This window comes from Oncorhynchus masou, unplaced genomic scaffold, assembly GCF_036934945.1.
Source record: "Oncorhynchus masou masou isolate Uvic2021 unplaced genomic scaffold, UVic_Omas_1.1 unplaced_scaffold_1842, whole genome shotgun sequence".
Lineage (NCBI taxonomy): Eukaryota > Metazoa > Chordata > Actinopteri > Salmoniformes > Salmonidae > Oncorhynchus > Oncorhynchus masou.
Window position 1 is genome coordinate 95,001 of NW_027008352.1, and position 9,623 is coordinate 104,623.

Genomic DNA, 9,623 nt, shown 5'->3' on the forward strand with positions numbered 1-9,623 from the left:
ACTTGGTGCTCCTGTACCGCTTACCGTGTGGTAGCAGAGAGAACAGTCTATGATTAGGGTGGCTGGAGTCTTTGAAGATTTTTAGGGCCTTCCTCTGACACCGCCTGGTATAGAGGTCCTGGATGGCAGGAAGCTTGGGCCGTACGCACCCTCTGTAGTGCCTTACGGTCTGAGGCCGAGCAGTTGCCATACCAGGCAGTGGTGCAACCCGTCAGGATGCTCGATGGTGCAGCTGTAAAATCGTTTGAGGATCTTCGGACCAATGCCAAATCATTCAGTCTCCTGGGGGGAATAGGTCTTGTCGTGCCCTCTTCACGACTGTCTTGGTGTTCTTGGACCAGATCGTCATTGAAAATAAGAATTTGTTCTTAACTGACTTGCCTAGTAAAATAAAGGTAAAATAAAAAATATATTTTTTTTTTTAAATGTTAGTTTGTTGTTGATGTGGACACCAAGGAACTTGAAGCTCTCAACTTGCTCCACTACAGCCCTGTCGATGAGAATGGGGTGTGCTCGGTCCTCCTTTTCATGTAGTCCACAATCATCTCCTTTGCCTTGATCATGTTGAGGGAGAGGTTGTTGTCCTTGCACCACACTGTCAGGTCTCTGACCTACTCCCTATAGGCTGTCTCATCGTTGTCGGTGATCTCATCGTTGTCGGTTGTCAGCAAACTTAATGATGGTGTTGGAGTTGTGCCTGGACATGTAGTCATGAGTTAAAAGGAGGGGACTGAGCACGCACCCCTGAGGGGCCCCCGTGTTGAGGATCAGCGTGGCGGATGTGTTGTTACCTACCCTTACCACCTGGGGGCGGCCTGTCAGGAAGTCCAGGATCCAGTTGCAGAGGGAGATGTTTAGTCCCAGGGTCCTTAGCTTAGTGATGAGCTTTAAAGGCACTATGGTGTTGAACACTGCGCTGTAGTCAATGAATATCATTCTCACATAGGTGCTCCTTTTGTCCAGGAGTTCCAGGGATAATGGTGTTGATGTGAGCCATGACCAGCCTTTCAAACCATTTTATGGCTACGGACGTGAGTGCTACGGGTCGGTAGTCATTCAGGCAGGTTGCCTTTCTGTTCTTGGGCACAGGGACTATGGTGGTCTGCTTGAAACATGTTGATATTACAGACTCAGACAGGGAGAGGTTGAACATGTCGGTGAAGACCTTTGCCAGATGGCCAGAGCATGCTCGGAGTACGCATATTGGTAATCCGTCTGGCCCAGCGGCCTTGTGAATGTTAAAGGTCTTACTCACATTGGCTGCTGAGAGCGTGATCACACAGTCTGTAAGAGTTTGCAAGCTCTGCCATATCCGACTACTGTCCGAGCCGGTGTAGTACGATTCAATCTCAGTCCTGTATTGACACTTTGCCTGTTTGATTGTTCATTGGAGGGCATAGCAGGATTTCTTATAAACTTTCAGGTTAGAGTCCCGCTCCTTGAAAGGGGCAACCTTTTAGCTCAGTGTTGCCTGTAATCCATGGATTCTGGTTGGGGTATGTACGTAAAGTCACTGTTGTTTTAGTTCCAACCTCGCTCTGCGGTGGTATGTAGACAGCTACGGAAAATACAGATGAAAACTCTCTGGGTAAATAGTGTGGTCTACAGATTATCATAAGGTACTCTACCTCAGGCGAGCAAAACTTTGAGACTTCCTTAGATATCGTGCACCAGCTCTTGTTTACATAAATGCATAGGCCCCCGTATCTTACCAGAGGCTGCTGTTCTGTCTTGCCGATAGAGTGTATAACCGGCCAGCTCTATGTTCTTAATGTCGTCGTTCACCAACGACTCGGCGAAGCATAAAATATAAAAAAATGTAATGTCCCGTTTGGTAGGATATAAGTGCATTCAGTTTGTCCCATTTATCTTCCAGCGATTGAACGTCAGCAGCTAACAGGACAGAAGGGCAGATTGGCCCCTTTTCGTCGGGTCCTCACCCTGTTCTTTTGCTCAAAATATCAGTTTCCTTCACCAGCGAACTACAGGGGATCAGGGCCTGGTCGGGTGTCAACAGTATAACACCTAACGTCCAGGGGTCAGGGCCTGGTCGGGTGTCAACAGTATATCCCTCTCGTCCAGGGATCAGGGCCTGGTCGGGTGTCAACAGTATATCCCTCGCGTCCAGGGATCAGGGCCTGGTCGGGTGTCAACAGTATATCCCTCGCGTCCAGGGATCAGGGCCTGGTCGGGTGTCAACAGTATAACACCTAACGTCCAGGGGTCAGGGCCTGGTCGGGTGTCAACAGTATATCCCTCGCGTCCAGGGATCAGGGCATGGTCGGGTTTCAACAGTATATCCCTCGCGTCCAGGGATCAGGGCATGGTCGGGTTTCAACAGTATATCCCTAACGTCCAGGGATCAGGGCCTGGTCGGGTGTCAACAGTATATCCCTCGCGTCCAGGGATCAGGGCCTGGTCGGGTGTCAACAGTATATCCCTCGCGTCCAGGGATCAGGGCCTGGTCGGGTGTCAACAGTATATCCCTCGCGTCCAGGGATCAGGGCCTGGTCGGGTGTCAACAGTATATCCCTCGCGTCCGACTCATTAAAGAAAAACACTTTGTGCAGTTTGAGGTGAGCAATCCCAGTTCTGAAGTTTAGAATCTCTTTTTGGTCATTGGAGACGGTAACAGCTACATTATTTACAAAACAAGTTACGAACAACGCAAAAAACTAACAAAATGCCATTATTGGTTGAGGGCCGATTATGGGTAATGAATTGATGTTAGCTTGCGCTGTAAGCCAGCAAAGGCAATTAGCCTACAAAGCTGGGAGCTACCGGTTTATCTTCTAGCATTGTAAAGTGTTTCAAGCCTGTATGGACATTGTTTTGTGAACAGTAATGAACAGTTTCAATATTTCTACATGCCTTGTATTATTCAAGTCTGTTAAGTCCTGTGTAGCATGGGGGAGCTAACACGACGCAGGCCAGACTCCCAGTGAGTTCAGCGGTTCCTCGGGACAGACTAGAGTCAGTACGAGAGGGGAGCTAACACGACGCAGGCCAGACTCCCAGTGAGTTCAGCGGTTCCTCGGGACAGACTAGAGTCAATATGAGAGGGGAGCTAACACGACGCAGCCAGTGAGTTCAGTTGTTCCTCAGGACAGACTAGAGTCAATACGAGAGGGAGCTAACACGACGCAGGCCAGACTCCCAGTGAGTTCAGCGGTTCCACAGGACAGACTGGAGTCAGTACGAGAGGGGAGCTAACATGAAGCAGCCAGTGAGTTCAGTTGTTCCTCTGGACAGACTAGAGTCAATACGAGAGGGAGCTAACATGAAGCAGCCAGTGAGTTCAGTTGTTCCTCTGGACAGACTAGAGTCAATACGAGAGGGGAGCTAACATGATGCAGCCAGTGAGTTCAGTTGTTCCTCTGGACAGACTAGAGTCAATACGAGAGGGGAGCTAACACGACGCAGGCCAGACTCCCAGTGAGTTCAGCGGTTCCTCGGGACAGACTAGAGTCAATACGAGAGGGGAGCTAACATGAAGCAGCCAGTGAGTTCAGCGGTTCCTCAGGACAGACTAGAGTCAGTACGAGAGGGGAGCTAACATGAAGCAGCCAGTGAGTTCAGTTGTTCCTCTGGACAGACTAGAGTCAATACGAGAGGGGAGCTAACACGACGCAGACCAGACTCCCAGTGAGTTCAGCGGTTCCTCAGGACAGACGAGAGTCAGTACAGACTTGATCCTCTCAATTAGTAGACGGACTGGACACAATTGACAGAAGTACAGAAAGTTAAGTTTGAGTACAGCATCACTGATCCTTGCCTCCTCCTATTTCTCCTGCTCCTCCTACTTATCCCCCTTCTCCTCTCCTCTATTACAATTTTCCTCCTCTTCCTCTCCTCCTCTCCCTTTTTACACTATTATCCAGTGTTGTAACAAGTCGAAGGAGAAAAGGGAAGATAAACGAATGGATCAATCTAGATTGTAACGGTGCTCCTCTGGTTGACCTTTTATCTCCCCCTTTCTCTCCCTCTTCTATCTCCGTCTTCTCTCTCCCTCTTCTCTCTCTCTCCCTCTTCTCTCTCCCTCTTCTCTCTCTCTCTCTCTCTCCCTCTTCTCTCTCCCTCTTCTCTCTCCCTCTTATCTCTCCCTCTTCTCTCTCCCTCTTCTCTCTCCCTCTTTCTCTCCCTCTTCTCTCTTTCTTCCCTCTCATTTCCTCTTCTCTCTTTCTTTCCCTTTCTCCCTCTTTCTCGCTCTCCCTCTTCTCTCTCCCTCTTTCTCGCTCTCCCTCTTCTCTCTCCCTCTTTCTCGCTCTCCCTCTTTCTCTTTCTCTCTTTCTCTCTCCCTCTTACACTCTCCCTCTGTCCTTCAATCTTTCTTCTCCTTTCTCTCTCTCCCTCTTGCTCTCTCTCCCATTTTCTCTCCTATCTTTCTTCCCGTCTTCCCTCTTTCTTCCCCTTTCTCTCTCTCCCTTTTTCTCTTCTCTTTCTTTTCCCCCTCTTTGGTCTTCTGTAGCTCAGATGGTAGAGCAAGGCTCGCAATGCTATTGTACTATTATACTGTTCTTCTCTCCATCTCATCTCTCTATTTCCTCTCTCTCTCTTCCACTCCATCACTCTTTTATTCCCTCACTCTTTCTCTCTCCCCTCTCGCTCTGTTTTACTCCCTCTGTCTCAGTGACTCTCTCTCTCGTCTCTCTCCCTCCATCTTCCTCTTTCTCTCTCCCCCTCTCGCTCTGTTTTCCTCCCTCTGTCTCTCTGTGACTCTCTCTCTCCCTCTCTCATCTCTCTCCCTCCATCTTCCTCTTTCTCTCTCCCCCTCTCTCTCTGTTTTCCTCTCGCCAACTCTTTCCCTCATTCCCTCTGTCTCTCTGTGACTCTCTCTCTCTCTCTCTCTCTCGTCTCTCTCCCTCCATCTTCCTCTCTCTCTCTCTGTCCAATAGAGTGATAACAACTCAACACTTTGGAATGTTCGTTGACAGAGGGGTCCAAGCATCTGTCGGCTGCATCATTCTCAAATGGAGTCTGAGGGTTGCTGGTTTTTCTTAGTAGAGACAGTAGAATACAATCAATACTTTATTGTCCATTGGTTACAGCAGAAATACACAATTCCTTTCACAACACCGTCAGATAAACACACCCCAATAACTACCGTGGAATATGCGTCAACAATAACCTTGGGAAAATCCTCTGCGTCATTAACAGCAGACTCGTACATTTCCTCAATGACAACAATGTACTGAGCAAATGCTTTGTTGATGGATAAACTCCCATATCTACTGGGTGAAATTCCACAGTGTGCCATCACAGCAGCAAGATGTGTGACCTGTTGCCACGAGAAAAGGGCAACAAGTGAAGAAATACAACCCATATGTATGCTTGTTATTTTCCCTTGTGTACTTTAACCATTTGTACATTGTTACAACACTGTATATATATATATATATATATATATATATATATATATATATATATATATATATATATATATATATATATATATATATATATATATATATATATATATATATATATATAATATGACATTTATAATACATAACATTAAAATATAATAATGTGAAGATGCTTTTTATTCTGTATGCAATAATACTGTAGAATACTCTATAATTCGGTATATACAGAAACCTGTTTCAATAAAGTGTCTTCTCTTCACCATCTCTCTCTCTCTCTCCCTCCCTCCCCATCTCTCTCTGTAGAATGGTCAGATCATGTTCTGTGAGGAGGTTTTCCTGGACCACAGGTCTCCCAGTATGAGACAGTTCCTACAGAGTGCTGTCCATCTGCAACTCTTCAAACAGGTGTGTGTGTGTGTGTGTGTGTGTGTGTGTGTGTGTGTGTGTGTGTGTGTGTGTGTGTGTGTGTGTGTGTGTGTGTGTGTGTGTGTGTGTGTGTGTGTGTGTGTGTGTGTGTGTGTGTGTATCAGTGTGAGTGCCCTCCTGTAGCTCTTCCAACAGGTGGGTTCATCTCAAGACAGAACGCTGCCCTCTGTTGGTCTGGGGATGCCATAACAAAACAAACATGAGAACAAGTAGCACACACACATGTGGATATCAAATGTCCTCATAGTATGGAGGTGCAAAACAAACATGAAAAACTAGTCAACATACAAACATCAAAATGTTTTTTGTAGTCTGGATGTCTGAACATCAGCAATAGAGAATAATCCACATTCTGCAATAATCCACATTCTGAATAATCCACACTCTGCAATAATCTACATTCTGCAATAATCCACATTCTGCAATAATCCACATTCTGAATAATCCACATTCTGCAATAATCTACATTCTGCAATAATCTACATTCTGCAATAATCCACATTCTGCAATAATCCACATTCTGAATAATCCACATTCTGCAATAATCTACATTCTGCAATAATCTACATTCTGCAATAATCCACATTCTGCAATAATCCACATTCTGCAATAATCCACATTCTGAATAATCCACATTCTGCAATAATCCACATTCTGCAATAATCTACATTCTGCAATAATCCACATTCTGCAATAATCCACATTCTGCAATAATCCACATTCTGCAATAATCCACATTCTGAATAATCCACATTCTGCAATAATCCACATTCTGCAATAATCCACATTCTGCAATAATCCACATTCTGCAATAATCCACATTCTGCAATAATCCACATTCTGAATAATCCACATTCTGCAATAATCCACACTCTGCAATAATCCACATTCTGCAATAATCCACATTCTGCAATAATCCACATTCTGCAATAATCCTCATTCTGCAATAATCCTCATTCTGCAATAATCCACATTCTGCAATAATCCACATTCTGCAATAATCCTCATTCTGCAATAATCCACATTCTGAATAATCCACACTGCAATAATCCACATTCTGCAATATAGCTCCACTTAGGTGTTCATTGTCACAACAATTCAACTGTTATGTCTTTGTCGGGATTACAGAACAAACGGTTCTAAGTTTATTATTAGAAACATATTGCTATTCAGTAGAATGATCTTCTCAGGGTTGAATAGGAGTCCCTATGATATACTAACAAAGCAGTTCATTGCCTGGTGGTTTTCAGTTTATTGATGGACGTCTGGAGCTGCTGAACAGAGGGATGGAGCCAGACGACCTGTTTGAACAGGAGATGCTACAGTGTGGAACAGCAGAAGCAGGTGTGTGTCTGTCTGTCTGCATGTCTGTCTGTCTGTCTGTCTGCGTGTCTGTCTGTCTGTCTGTCTCTGTCTGTCTGTCTGCGTGTCTGTCTGTCTGCGTGTCTGTCTGTCTGCGTGTCTGTCTGTCTGTCTGCGTGTCTGTCTGTCTGTCTGTCTGTCTGTCTGTCTGTCTGTCTGTCTGTCTGTCTGTCTGTCTGTCTGTCTGTCTGTCTGTCTGTCTGTCTGTCTGTCTGCGTGTCTATCTGTCTGTCTGCGTGTCTGTCTGTCTGTCTGTCTGTCTGCGTGTCTGTCTGTCTGTCTGCGTGTCTGTCTGTCTGTCTGTCTGTTTGTCTGCATGTCTGTCTGTCTGTTTGTCTGTCTGCCTGCCTGCCTGCGTGTCTGTCTGTCTGTCTGTCTGTCTGCGTGTCTGTCTGTCTGTCTGTCTGCCTGCGTGTCTGTCTGTCTGTCTGTCTGCGTGTCTGCGTGTCTGTCTGTCTGTCTGTCTGCGTGTGTTTAAGTCCTCACAAACCGATGCTGGCCAAACAATCTCGTTCAAATCAAAATAAAATAAAATCAAATGTATTTATAAAGCCCTTCATACATCAGCTGATATCTCAAAGTGCTGTACAGAAACCCAGCCTAAAACCCCAAACAGCAAGCAATGCAGGTGTAGAAGCACGGTGGCTAGGAAAAACTCCCTAAAAAGGCCAAAACCTAGGAAGAAACCTAGAGAGGAACCAGGCTATGTGGGGTGGCCAGTCCTCTTCTGGCTGTGCCGGGTGGAGATTATAACAGAACATGGCCAAGATGTTCAAATGTTCATAAATGACCAGCATGGTCAAATAATAATAATCACAGGCAGAACAGTTGAAACTGGAGGTGGACTGGGGACAGCAAGGAGTCATCATGTCAGGTAGTCCTGAGGCATGATCCTAGGGCTCAGGTCCTCCGAGAGAGAGAGAGAAAGAAAGAGAGAAAGAGAGAATTAGAGAGAGCATACTTAGATTCACACAGGACACCGGATAGGACAGGAGAAGTACTCCAGATATAACAAACTAACCCTGGCCCCCCGACACATAAACTACTGCAGCATAAATACTGGAGGCTGAGACAGGAGGGGTCAGGAGACACTGTGGCCCCATCCGATGACACCCCCCGACCGGGCCAAACAGGAAGTATATAACCCCACCCACATTGCCAAAGCACAGCCCCCACACCACTAGTTTTCAGCTATATTTTCCTTAGCTGTCTATTTACCACAACAAACTGATGCTGGCACTAAGACCACACTCAACGAGCTGTATAAGGCCATAAGCAAACAAGAACATGCTCATCCAGAAGCGGCGCTCCTAGTGGCCGGGGACTTTAATGCAGGCTAACTTAAATCTGTTTTACCTCATTTTTACCAGCATATCACATGTGCAACCAAAGGATTTAAAAAAAATAATTGAACTCTAGACCACCTCTACTTCACACACAGAGACACATACAAAGCTCTCCCTCGCCCTCCATTTGGCAAATCTGACCAGAACTCTAGACCACCTCTACTTCACACACAGAGACAAATACAAAGCTCTCCCTCGCCCTCCATTTGGCAAATCTGACCAGAACTCTAGACCACCTCTACTTCACACACAGAGACACATACAAAGCTCTCCCTCGCCCTCCATTTGGCAAATCTGACCAGAACTCTATCCTCCTGATTCCCGCTAACAAGCGGAAACTAAATCAGGAAGTACCAGTGACTCGCTCAACATGGAAGTGGTCAGATCAGGAAGTACCAGTGACTCGCTCAACATGGAAGTGGTCAGATCAGGAAGTACCAGTGACTCTCTCAACATGGAAGTGGTCAGATCAGGAAGTACCAGTGACTCGCTCAACATGGAAGTGGTCAGATCAGGAAGTACCAGTGACTCGCTCAACATGGAAGTGGTCAGATCAGGAAGTACCAGTGACTCTCTCAACATGGAAGTGGTCAGATCAGGAAGTACCAGTGACTCGCTCAACATGGAAGTGGTCAGATCAGGAAGTACCAGTGACTCGCTCAACATGGAAGTGGTCAGATCAGGAAGTACCAGTGACTCGCTCAACATGGAAGTGGTCAGATCAGGAAGTACCAGTGACTCGCTCAACATGGAAGTGGTCAGATCAGGAAGTACCAGTGACTCGCTCAACATGGAAGTGGTCAGATCAGGAAGTACCAGTGACTCGCTCAACATGGAAGTGGTCAGATCAGGAAGTACCAGTGACTCGCTCAACATGGAAGTGGTCAGATCAGGAAGTACCAGTGACTCGCTCAACATGGAAGTGGTCAGATCAGGAAGTACCAGTGACTCGCTCAACATGGAAGTGGTCAGATCAGGAAGTACCAGTGACTCGCTCAACATGGAAGTGGTCAGATCAGGAAGTACCAGTGACTCGCTCAACATGGAAGTGGTCAGATCAGGAAGTACCAGTGACTCGCTCAACATGGAAGTGGTCAGATCAGGAAGTACCAGTGACTCGCTC

General features: G+C 46.3%; 1 long non-coding RNA gene across 3 annotated transcripts in view; it reads left to right on the forward strand.

Annotated features, from left to right (window-relative positions):
* LOC135532367 (uncharacterized) overlaps positions 1-7,299 on the forward strand; it is a 44,240-nt gene extending 36,941 nt beyond the window's left edge. For 2 of the 3 annotated variants that reach the window (XR_010454341.1, XR_010454339.1), the window contains exons 2-3: positions 5,670-5,771; positions 7,043-7,299. This is a non-coding gene — a long non-coding RNA (uncharacterized LOC135532367). Of the gene's footprint in view, positions 1-4,643; positions 5,326-5,669; positions 5,772-7,042 lie in introns of those variants that run through there. The other variant, XR_010454340.1, reaches the window with a different exon arrangement.
* Positions 7,300-9,623: the final 2,324 nt, after the last annotated feature.